Raw genomic sequence first — 13,584 nt, forward strand, 5'->3', positions numbered from 1 at the left:
CCAGTTACCAGTAATGTTCTATTGCATCAGATTAAAAACGATTTAGTTTTGTTTCATCTGACCATTTAGCTTATTTCCAGTATCAACGACCTAATCTTTGTGGGTCTTACTAGACATTTTCTACTTAATAAAGATTGCAAAAAGTGAAAACATACACTCGGTTTGCTCCCCATTGTATGTTAAAAAAGCGTTATTTTTTGTAATTTGCATATTTCTCAGCTAGGTAGTTGACACATGAGATTTTTTGAAAAGACATCGGCTTAGCAAGCGGTGCTTTGCCAAATGAGAATTTTTTAAAACAATTTTTTTATTTTTTAAAAGTTGCCGATGAGAAGAACTCATAGCTCATATGACCAAAATGGCTTATAATAGCTTAAAACGTTGTTGTTGTTGTAACAGCTTTTAATGTAATGTCATCCAGTTTGTTCTATGCTTTGGTACTTCAACTGGTGTCCACATCTAGGAACTCTGCGACAAGGGCGGGGTGCCTATCCACAAGATGGTGATGTGGATGACAACTTCGATAGCAACCCAAGAGGTACTGCTTTGACAACATGTAATTGTATCGACGCACCTGGATGATCTTGGTCTCCGCATAAAGGTGATCCAGGAGTGTGCTGACATCCTGTTGCCGTTCTAAGGGCAGCGTTCTGACAGGTTTGGATGTTATTCCACTGCGTGTCGCTTGTTTGAGGTGTCCACACTGGCGCTGCATAGTTTACCACTGACCGGCATTGCCTTATAAGTAGTCAACAATGTTTCTTTGTCCACAGTGCTGCCGGCAAGTGACTTGGGAACATTGTTTCCACCGCGGTGCTTGTTACAAATTGCAGTGGGCAGACGACTTAAACAGGCTGTCGAATATTACCCCGAGTATCTTGGGGTAGTTTACTGTCGGAATTATTTCGCCATCGACTCTAACAATCAACTGCCTACGTACTTCCGCCATCCATGTAGTGAACAGTGTGGCTGAGGATTTGGTGGCAGATATCCTCAAATTTCTAGCAGTGAAATAACTGGTAAGATCAACAATGTAGATGTCTAAACGATCGCATATGTCATCAACAATGGGCCCGGATGCAATGATTGTACAGTCGTCCGCATATGATGCAATCTCGACGCCGTCAGGAGGGGGTGGAATCGAGAACAGGTAGAGGTTAAACAGTGCTGGAGACATCACCCCTCCTTGGGGAACTCCCTGTTTCACTCTACGGGGTCTTAATTTCCAATCCCTAAATTCCACGTATGCCTGGTACCCGCACAGATAATTAGTAACCCAACGCTTGGTTCCTGCCGGACGTGTTCTCGATGTCCTCGAAAAGTCTGGCATGGTTGAGCGTATCGAATGCCTTCCATAGGCCAGCGCCACGTCCCCTATGTATATATGCTGAAATGGTACGCAACTGTGTACTTTGCGGAATCCATGTTGATGATTAGCAGCTGGAAAATTCTTCACAAGGCTGGGGAGGAGTAGTGCCTCAATTGTCTTGGCTACTGGCGAGAGAAGGGAAATCGGTCTGTACGATTCACCCTTGCTCGAGTCTGCCTGGTTTCAGTAGTGGAATCACCCTACCCATTTTCCAGACATCGGGTATAATGAGCGATTCTAAGGGCAAATTGAGGAGTCTGGTAAAGTACTCAACTCCCAGTATTTCCAGATGCTTCAGCATTATTAGCATAGAGATTCCGTCAGGGCCAAGCGTTTTGGATGGTTTCGCGCTGTTGATGACTTCTGTAATTTCGGCTGTGGTAAATTGTGATGTGTAGTCGACTCGGAGACCACGGATGCGACGAATGGCTCTCCTTTTCACTCCTTCACTCTCGGGGTGCACGACAAACTGTCGGTCGCATCACTTCGGATCAGTCACTGTCACGTCGCCAAAGGTGACTGATATACCATAATCCCTAGTAGCGGGGTTTGAGAGGGCTCTTACCGTTGATCACAACGTACCTGTTCCTGTGTCTTTACATTGCTTCAGGTGCTCTAACCAAGCGTTCCGCTTGTGATCGTCGACTATCTTACTAATCTATATTCAGTTCCCTGATTCTAGGATCAGCAGGGTTAGCGCGACGCCGTTCATCACGCTCGTCTGCAACTACCGCCGCCTCTGCTGGGCCTCACTTGGGCAATTCGACCAGCTGGAATGAAGCGATGATGCCGCGGAACACCCTCTGGGCAACATGAACATGGGAGGGGGACGGGAGTCCATTGAAGCGGCGATCTGTGCATTCTCTGAAGCCTTTCCAGTTGGCTTTCTTTTGGTTGATAAACATCCAGCGTTCAGAGGTTATGAAATCGGAGGCTCGGTTAATGGTGAGAATTATGTGGAGGTGATCTGATCCCATTGAAATGACGGGTTGCCAGGATACGTCATTTATCAGACCAGGTGAGGCTAAATATATATATGGCGAACTGCTGCAATCACCCATAATTCTCGTGGGGGCCTCTTCTTTCACCGCGTAAAATGTGAAGTCATCTATTTGCTCGGCCAAAGCCATGCCTTTCTGGTCATTATCTAGGAGAGAATGCCAATTTTCGTGGTGGGCATTAAAGTCTCCTAGCACCAATCGGTTATGCCCGCAAAGCAGCTATAACCTGGAGCACAGCTATCAACCGGCGCTATATACACATTGTACAGCTCTATCTCGGCAGCCCCAGACTTGACTGCTACCCCCATACATTCCATATACGTGTCACTAGTGTCTGGCACAAGCGGGATAGGTTTATACTGCACGGAGCGGTGTAATATGAGAGCCTCCACTTCTTGTTCGATCCTTTCGTAGCACATTGTATCTATCACAATGGCGTAGGCTGCAGGTAGCATTCAGCTTAGTTTCCTGGATCGCCGCGAACATGATCCTTTTCCGATTCATAAGGTCCACGATCTCCCTAATCTTACCTCGGAGCCCGTTGCGAGAGATGTCGGGGGGTCGCATAGTCTGATGACCCACTTCTGCTGTCGTTGGCACAGCATCCTGCCACGTACACGCAAAAAATAATTCTTTCCTCCCAAAAGAAATTTTAGACAAACAAAGTTCGTTTCTCATTTGCTTTTTGCTTTATGGAAGTTTATTTCGAAGAAAAGTATATACTTTTTGCTTGGCTTGTGGTGGCGCACACGATTATTCGAATTGCCCATTGAATAAAACTTCCGACACTGGTCCTGTTGCGTATTAGTGTTTCAATTGTGTTATGAAGAATTTGAAAAATGTAAAACACAGAGCTGACGATCCCAATTGTCGTTCCAGAAAGGAATACCTAGAAATTCGAAGAAAAGTTACCCAAAAGCAAACCTCGGTAAGGTCCAGACGCCCTTCAAGTAACATAGCTCCTTTTAAAAATGATTCAGAGACAGAAACTGAACATAAAATGTATGTTAGGAACGCTCATCGGTCTACCTCTGCTAATATAATTCATTCTGGTGCTCAAAATGGTGATTCCAATGAGTTAACCAACGAAAAAATACTGGAAATCTACTTCGAAGCGCTTGATACATTACAAAAGTGCAAAAACAAGTACGATAAAATGCAAGTCATATAAACAAAACGACTATCGAAAATAAATATGTTACATTGGAATACCAGAACCATTTCTACTACCTCCGCTATTCTACAATTGGAGCACTACTTACACCAAAATAAAATCGATATTGCATTTATTAATTAACCTTTTCTAAGCAATAAACACTTAGTTAAAATCCAAAATTACAAGATTCGTTCACATGGAGGCGGTGTACTTATAGCCATTAGAAATTCAATTCATCGCCATAGATTACCCACGTTCAAAACATATATAATAGAAAATGTCTCCATAATTATTCACATAAATAATAAACCAATAAGATGTACATCAGCTTACTGTCCAAATTTTTTAATATTTGGAGATCTCAATGCCCACCATAACAGTTCGAATTGCTTACAAAACAATACGGCAGGAATATTTTATTTGAACGCCAATTAAATTCAAATATCAACATAATGTATCAAAACGCTTTTACGAGACATGGATAAAATGCCAATTATGTACAACTATCCATAATTGATATTTTGCTTACAAATTCCAGCATGTACATATCACCTTTAGAAACACACTTTGGGGCACTGAATTCCGACCATGTTCCCATAAATTGTCATATTCTGGGTTCAGCTGTAGAACACGAACATACTTTTCTACAATACAATCGTGCAAACTGGAAGGCAATCAAAAAGTGGGTTGATGAAGAGTCGTGACAAGCTTAAATATTGTACAAGAAGCTACTCAACCGATTCCTGTGAAAAAAGGACCAATTATCAAATATCACTCTAAACTTAATAGGTCAAAGAAACAAACTACGAAGAAGATTACAAAGAAGTTCAAACAATTTAGAAAGAGTTACAATCACCGGAAACAGCTGAGATCCCTCATAGATCGTCAGGTGCAAAATGACAAAAATAACAGCTGGACAAAGTTTTTTTTTAAAGAGTTGCCACCTGGAAACAAAACGTTTTGGAAACGAACTAAATTTATTAGAGGTAACAGTTCAACTGTTTATCGGTAGATGGCGTTGATTACTATGGTGATAAGGAGAAAGCCAACTTAATAGCAAATGTTTTCGAAGAAAACCATAAAACGACGCTAAATATGATTTCAAAAATGGATAAGAAAGTTAGTATGCATGCAAAATGGCTGCAAAGACAATATAATTTAACGGACATTAAATACACAACAAACAAACAAACTTTTGCCTTTGGGCTCAAAAACTCAAAAGTTCCAGGAATCGATGGTATCAATCCTATCGTATTAAAAAAGATGCCCGATATGGAGACGAACTCCATAAAAACATTTTTAATTGGTGTCTAAAGATATTTTCAAAGAAGCAACAGTTATAAAGGGTGATTTGTTAAGAGCTTGATAACTTTTTTAAAAAAAAAAACGCATAAAATTTGCAAAATCTCATCGGTTCTTTATTTGAAACGTTAGATTGGTCCATGACATTTACTTTTTGAAGATAATTTCATTTAAATGTTGACCGCGGCTGCGTCTTAGGTGGTCCATTCGGAAAGTCCAATTTTGGGCAACTTTTTCGAGCATTTCGGCCGGAATAGCCCGAATTTCTTCGGAAATGTTGTCTTCCAAAGCTGGAATAGTTGCTGGCTTATTTCTGTAGACTTTAGACTTGACGTAGCCCCACAAAAAATAGTCTAAAGGCGTCAAATCGCATGATCTTGGTGGCCAACATACCGGTCCATTTCTTGAGATGAATTGTTCTCCGAAGTTTTCCCTCAAAATGGCCATAGAATCGCGAGCTGTGTGGCATGTAGCGCCATCTTGTTGAAACCACATGTCAACCAAGTTCAGTTCTTCCATTTTTGGCAACAAAAAGTTTGTTAGCATCGAACGATAGCGATCGCCATTCACCGTAACGTTGCGTCCAACAGCATCTTTGAAAAAATACGGTCCAATGATTCCACCAGCGTACAAACCACACCAAACAGTGCATTTTTCGGGATGCATGGGCAGTTCTTGAACGGCTTCTGGTTGCCCTTCACTCCAAATGCGGCAATTTTGCTTATTTACGTAGCCATTCAACCAGAAATGAGCCTCATCGCTGAACAAAATTTGTCGATAAAAAAGCGGATTTTCTGCCAACTTTTCTAGGGCCCATTCACTGAAAATTCGACGTTGTGGCTCGTTAGTAAGTCTATTCATGATGAAATGTCAAAGCATACTGAGCATCTTTCTCTTTGACACCATGTCTGAAATCCCACGTGATCTGTCAAATACTAATGCATGAAAATCCTAACCTCAAAAGAATCACCCTTTACATATATTAAAATCCGGTAAAAACTCATCGTCCCCTAAAAGCTACCGTCCGATAAGTATGCTAAGTTGTCTAGATAAAATTTTTGAAAAAATCATTCCGCAAAGACTTTTAGATTAAATTGAAAATAACAATATTATAATGCGAGAACAATTCGGCTTCCGAAAGGAGCATTCTACAGTTCACCAGGTAAAACGGATAACAAATATTATTGACAAGAATACAAGAAATAGGAGAAGTATGGGTGTAGTCCTTTTGGATATTGAGAAGGCTTTTGATGCTATATGGCACAATGGATTGGTGTTCAAGCCAAATGAAGTAGGTGGACCACTCTAACAGGTAGGCTGATAAGGCTGGTCTGACACATAGATGGCGCCGCTAGTATTAAATGCATATTATTTTTAAATAGTACCAACCTTCAAATGATTCGTGTCAAAATTTGACGTCTGTAAGTCAATTAGTTTGTGAGATAGAGCGTCTTTTGTGAAGCATCTTTTGTTATTGTGAAAAAATGGAAAATAGGAATTTCGTGTTTTGATAAAATACTGTTTTCTGAAGGGAAAAAATACGGTGGAAGCAAAAACTTGGCTTGATCATGAGTTTCCGGACTCTGCCCCAAGGAAATCAACAATAATTGATTGGTATGCAAAATTCAAGCGTGGTGAAATGAGCACGGAGGGCGGTGAACGCAGTGGACGCCCGAAAGAGGTGGTTACCGACGAAAACATAAAAAAATCCACAAAATAATTTTGAATGACCGTAAAATGAAGTTGATCGAGATAGCAGAGGCCTTAAATATATCAAAGGAACGTGTTGGTCATATCATTCATCAATATTTGAATATGCGGAAGCTCTGTGCAAAGTGGGTGCCGCGTGAGCTCACATTTGACCAAAAACAACAACGTGTTGATGATTCTGAGCGGTGTTTGCAGCTGTTAACTCGTAATACACCCGAGTTTTTCCGTCGATATGTGACAATGGATGAAACATGGCTCCATCACTACACTCCTGAGTCCAATCGACAGTCGGCTGAGTGGACAGCGACCGGTGAACCGTCTCCGAAGTCTGGAAAGACGCAAAAGTCCGCTGACAAAGTAATGGCCTCTGTTTTTTGGGATGCGCATGGAATAATTTTTATCGATTATCTTGAGAAGGGAAAAACCATCAACAGTGACTATTATATGGCGTTATTGGAGCGTTTGAAGGTCGAAATCGCGGCAAAACTGCCCCATATGAAGAAGAAAAAGTGTTGTTCCACCAATACAACGTAACGTGCCACAAGTCATTGAGAACGATGGCAAAAATTCATGAATTGGGCTTCGAATTGCTTCCCCACCCACCGTATTCTCCAGATTGGCCCCCAACGATTTTTTCTTGTTCTCAGACTTGCCGAAACTGAGGCCTATTTTGAGGCAAAACCGAAGGAGTACTACCAAAATGGTATCAAAAAATTGGAAGGTCGTTATAATCGTTGTATCGCTATTGAAGGGAGCTATGTTGAATAATAAAAACGAATTTTGACAAAAAAATGTGTTTTTCTTTGTTAGAGCGGGGAATTATCAGCCATCCTGTTATCTTCAAAAAATGATAAAAAGCTTTTTAAGTGAATGAAAAAGGGTCGTGAACATTGGGGGCAAATATTCAAATGAAAGATTAATACCAGTATTGTATTCAATATTTACATCAGATTTTAAAGTATTAAAAGATTATGAGAAGGCCTTATATGCAGATGGCACGGCAATTATTACAAGTGGAAAATTGGCAAATGCAATCATAAAAAGGATAAAAAAAGCTCTATTGCATGCGGAAATATTTTAATAAATGGAAAATTAAAGTCAATGAAGGCAAAACCCAAGACATCATCTTTCCATTCAATAATTCAATAAAAAGACATCCAACAATACCCTTAGTCATCCAGGGACATGAAATTCCAATCGAAAATAGTGTCAAATACCTAGGAATAGTATTGGAGAAAAAATGCTCATTTAAGGAACATATGTTCTATTATGCCGAAAATCTTCTTTAAATACACAAAACAAACTTTTATTATAGAAATCATGTATCAGACCGATAATGACATACGGCTGTCAAATTTGGTACACAAAGACCCCCAATAACATACTAAATATTAAGAAAAAACTCCATATTATACAAAATAAAAAATTCAAAATCATTTTCAATTTACCCAAGCATTTCTCAACGTTTGACCTGTATCGAACCCATAACGAATAAACCTTCCATAATGTAATCAGTCATCTTACAAAAAGCTTTGAAGATTGCAACAGATGTTCAAATTACGAATTGATAAGGAATATACAGATGTAATAATATTTCAAAATTTCTGGCAGAAGATGAATAAAGTTATTCACAATCATCATCTCCTTAAAATATCTTAGGTTTTTTACTATCTTTTTTGCCTAAAACTGTATCAAACTAAAACTGTAGCTTTCTCATAAACAAAGTTAAAATTCATTTGTTGCAATACTTTTTAGTAAATTCTCAAAAAAAAAAAATGCATATACTTATATAGTCTTAAGAAATAATGTAAATATGATAGTACCACAATAAAAAATTGTACTATGAAACTGTAAAATGTGTCTTATTAAAGACTTAAAGTCAGAAAAGAAAAGTGGTTGATATAAACAAAATGGACTGTGTTGTTGGTTCAAAAATAAAATTGAAAAAATAAAAATTTTGTAGCAAACGAGTTCTTTTGGTGATAAAGGTTTAACATTTTTGAGAAATTCAAAAAACTCAACAAAATAAAAACGTTTTCCAAACGTTTTTTTTTTGCGTGTAGTCAGTATGACTATACTCCCGCAGCGATGATAAGCCCGAGCAGTTCCGGAAGTGCACCGATTCCAAGCACCAGTTACACCTCACCGAGACCGAGCGATGGTGAATTTGGTTTCGGCAAACTGCACAGTACCATGGTCCGGGGTTTTTCTTTATCCCGGCTCGGACCAAAAGCAAGCGGAGAAGGCTCCCCGGGATGCACCTTCTCCAACGCAATAAAACGGACGAAACAATACGTACACTGATATGGCAGCCGCTGACCGGTGAATTGTATCAATCGGGTCAATCCGGTGCAATGAACCCTCTGCCGTGGGATTGTTATGGAATTGTTCCATGCTTTTGAATTATCAATGGAAATTGCAGCACTCGGATGTGAGCATATGGGATAAAAGCCTATTCTGTGTAGACTTCCACATTTGAGGTGTGCGCGTGAATCGAGTGCGCGTATCATGAGTTCTGAACAAAATCCAAAGCAACTCTGGTGAATTTGCGTGAATATGACTATGGCAAATATGTCCTGCGTGAGAAATAAAATCGGCTCGTGTATGTGCTTGAATAAAAATTCTGCAAAATCACGGTCACGAAACATCATATTCATGTTTCCATTCAAAGGAAAACAATTCTGTACATAAGATATCTTGAATAGCTGATCTTTAGATGTTGCTTCAAAATGCTGATGTAACGATTGCCAAAAATCATAAGCAGATTCTTTATACATACCTTCATGAAAATTTCGTCAGATATTGTGTTTTTGATCAGACTCTTCGCATATCTTTTGGCCTTCTTGTAGAAATCGCTGCGTTTACTTATCTGAGTGTCTATCGTTCCGCATGGTAGAGTTTCCGGCTTTGCAATTCTGTGCTCAATTTTTTCCAGAGCACCCTCCGACTCATCACAAATACTTAATATTCTTGCAAAATTCCTTTTTCTTTTATATTTATATATAATAAATTTGTGCATTTGTATGTAACGTCAAGTAGGAAAAGTCTGAGACACATCGTTTAGTATATTGATTGTTTTAGAATTAAATTCTGAGTCGATTTAGCGATGTCCGTCTGTCTGTCCGTCCATCTGTCTTTATATGTAATTTTGTGTGCAACGTACAGCTCGCAGTTTATTTTTTTTTTTTTTTTTGACACTTCAAAGAGACCCATAACCTATTGAAGTGAAGTAAAATCAATCGACGTAGGTTAGGTTAGGTTAAAGTGGCAGCCCGATTAAGATTCAGGCTCACTTAGACTATTAAGTCCATTGTGATACCACATTAACTAAAAGTACCTATTATATATGGGCACTTCTAGTTTTAACCGCTGAACCTTCTTGATTATTTTTCTTTGATGAACCAACCAGATTGTTCCAAAAACATTAGCAGACTGCTTAAGTTAACGTTTTCCAGATCCGCCAGTAATCGGAAGCTATATATATGCTCCTAAAAGTTGATTTCGCTTTACACAAAATGCAGGACACTCACACAAGAGGTGTTTAATTGATTCCTTTTCCTCCGCATCATGACAGCTCATACAATAGTCAATATACTTCGCGCCTATAGGCAGCGACCCGTTAGGTTAGGTTAGGTTAGGTTAAAGTGGCAGCCCGATTAAATTTCAGGCTCACTTAGACTATTCAGTCCATTGTGATACCACATTTAACTAAAAGTACCTAATACATATGGGCACTTCTAGTCTTAACCACTGAACCTTCTCTATTATTTACTTTTGTGGAACCAACCAGATTGCTCCAAAAAACATTAACAAACTGCTTAAGTTAACGTTTTCCAGGTCAGCCAGTAATCTAAAGCTATATACTCCTAAAATTCGCTTACGCCTTACACAAAAAGCAGGACACTCACACAAGAGGTGTTTAATTGATTCCTTTTCCTCCACATCATGACAGCTTATACAATAGTCATTATACTTCGCACCTATAGTTTTTGCTAATTCGCCTATCAGGCAGCGACCCGTTATAGCAGATATCAGGAGTGCTATCTGACGCCTTGAGAACACTAGCATATCTAGTGTGCGGTTTAAGATTAAATGGGGCCATATTTGCTTGGTGTCGTTACAACCCTTGCAATTCTCCCATCGAATATTGGCCATCATAACAGCCTTCTCACGCAGTAAGAGCTTGCAGGTGGCCAGAGGCATACCAACAGATTCTAGTTCCCCTGGAATATGTAAGGTAGTTCCTAGCCTTGCTAACACATCTGCTTCGCAGTTCCCCGGTATGTTCCTATGGCCAGGCACCCATATTAGGTAAATATTGTACTGCTCAGCCATCTCATTGACAGATTTGCCGTTTTCCAGTTGAGGAACACAGAGTCCAAGGATTTTATTGCAGGTTGACTGAGTATATATTAATGCCAATATTGCTTGGAGCATTACTTCTCAGCCAATTCACCACTTCTATTATTGCTAATATTTCAGCCTGAAAAACATTACAGTGATTAGGTAATCTGTTGGCTAGTTCCAGATCATTAGAATATACTCCGAAATATACTCAAATTCTTATGCGAAATGCATTCAAGGATAAATGAAAGGATTTTAAGGAAAACATTGAATGATCGCTCTAGGATAGGAGTAAGCAATGGTAAACGAAGTTGTGGGTTTCTGACCGATCTACAAAATTGGAATAATTCAATCAAAAAAACAGGTTCCTGACTTCTAAAGACTTTGTAGAAGAATAGCAGATTCCTAATATTTAAAAATTCTAAAAATTTACGTCCAAGAAATTCGATAACATATTGAGTAACATGCTGCCTTATATTTACGTTATATAAATCGAATAACTCTGTTAAAAGGAAGCTTAAGTTTCTTTAAAATAAGTAAAAGTACCCGAGTAAACCTCAACACAATAAAGAAAATGAGGCATTATCAAAGCATGTACTATTTTCTTCTTCATACATTGAGGGAGACATAGCTCCATATTGTAGAGTTTCCTAAGTGTAAAGTTAACCTTAGAAATAATAGTATTAATATGACTTTCAAACTTTAATTTCCTATCAACAACCACACCAAGACATATAAGAGTGCGGTTCGGAAACTTCTTAGCCTATCAAAGAAAGAGAATAGTTAGTTTTTCAAAAATATTTTTATTTTTCAATATAATCTCCTGAAACTTCAAAACACTTAGTCCAACGCTTTTCTAGCAATTCTATCCCTTGATTAAAATAGTTTTCCTCAAGGTCTTCAAAATAGTTGTTTACAACTATAATTGCATCTTCATTTGAGGTAAAACGCTTGCCAGCAAGGATTTTTTTAGATTTGGTAACAAGTAAAAGTTACTGGGAGCTAAATCAGGAGAATAAGATGGGTGGTCAAGGAACTCGTACTTTAATTCGTTGATTTTAGCCATTGTCAAAACACTCTTGTGCGCTGGTGCGTTGTCTTGATGAAAAATTATTTTTTTTGTGTTGTAGGCCAGGACGTTTTTCTCAAATTTGTGCATTTAATTGATCCAAAAGGTTGCAATAGTACTCTGAATTGATTGTTTACCCTTTTGCAGATAGTCAATCAATAAAATACCTTTGAAGTCCCAAAAACCGTTGCCATAAACTTACGAGCCGATTGAATTGTTTTTGCCTTCTTTGGGGCACTCTCCAGCTTCAGTCCATTGTTTGGATTGTTCTTTTGTCTCTGGAGTATAGTGGTGGATCCATGTCTCATCAACACTTATGAAACGACGCTTAAAATCCATTTTATTTCGCTTAAAACGATCCAAACAAGCTTGAGAAATGTTCATTCTTATGCGTTTTTAATCGACTGTTAACAAATGCGGCACCCATCTTGCAGAAAGCTTTTTCATCTATAGTTCTTCATGCAAAATTAAATGGACTCGATCATTTGAGATGCCACCGTGGTGCAATGGTTAGCATACCCGCTTTGCATACACAAGGTCGTGGGTTCGATTCCTGCTTCGACCGAACACCAAAAAGTTTTTCAGCGGTGGATTATCCCACCTCTGTAATGCTGGTGACATTTCTGAGGGTTTCAAATCTTCTCCATTGTAAAAAATTGAGGATGCGTCTTTTTTGAAGACCTGTTTCTATATGAAGGAGTTTCCAGATCGAAACAAAATTTAACATGTGTTCATAACAGAGATGGACGTTTCCAAAACACTTTTTTCTGTTTATACCGCGCTTTTTGTGCTAGGCTAAGACTGCCCTCGTACTTTGTAACACCTCAACAAAGCCAGAGGAACTTTTAAAAAGAATTTGTACATCGTCGGCAAATGCAAACACTGAACAGTTAGAACATAAAAGAGAATTAAACAAATCATTTATGAACAAAATAAATAGTAACGGACCAAGGACGGACCCCTGTGGCACCCCCTTCTTACCACCAACAAACTAGAACAGCAACCGTTGCTAGACACATATTGAAACCTTGTTGTGGATGCCCGAATTTTGATCTTTTGCAAATCCCGACAATTTTTATCTATCACTAACACCTTTATGCAGATGTGGCATCACCAATTAATTTTGTAGATTGGCTAAGAATTGAGTAGAACATAGATAGTCTCTCTTTATATCTCTTGCCCTCATCTGAACTGTTATATTTCTAGTTCTTTCCATGGCATGATGGTAGTTGGGATAGAGGGAAACGAACGCAATTGGATTCTTGGCAATTCCTTCTTTGTGTAGTTGTCCAATATTAGTAAGGTACCGTAAGACTACCAAAGGTGGTAGACATAAAAGTTAGTTGGTGGTCAGTCTTTGTGATGAAAAGATTAAGCTTTTCTTGGTGAAATAACGAGAGACTTTAAAGAAAAGGCAGTGAAACCACATGGACCTGATTTATTAATTTAATTTTTTGGAAGAAAGTGTTTATGTGATTTAATTTGCCCAGCTCGAATAACACTGACAAAGAATCAAAATGTTTCTATTTTTGTAAAATAAATACCAGAAAACTAAAGTAAAACATTTAAAGTCTGAAAGAACAGATTTACTGTGTACATACAAACATAAGAAACATTGTTAATAAAAGCATAT

At 38.6% G+C, this 13,584-nt stretch overlaps 1 protein-coding gene across 1 annotated transcript in view; it reads left to right on the top strand.

The window, feature by feature from the left end:
* Spt6 (transcription elongation factor Spt6) overlaps positions 1 to 13,584 on the top strand; it is a gene marked incomplete in the record, with an annotated part of 87,327 nt that overhangs the window by 34,808 nt on the left and 38,935 nt on the right.

Source organism: Haematobia irritans, chromosome 3 (assembly GCF_050003625.1).
Source record: "Haematobia irritans isolate KBUSLIRL chromosome 3, ASM5000362v1, whole genome shotgun sequence".
Classification (NCBI taxonomy): domain Eukaryota; kingdom Metazoa; phylum Arthropoda; class Insecta; order Diptera; family Muscidae; genus Haematobia; species Haematobia irritans.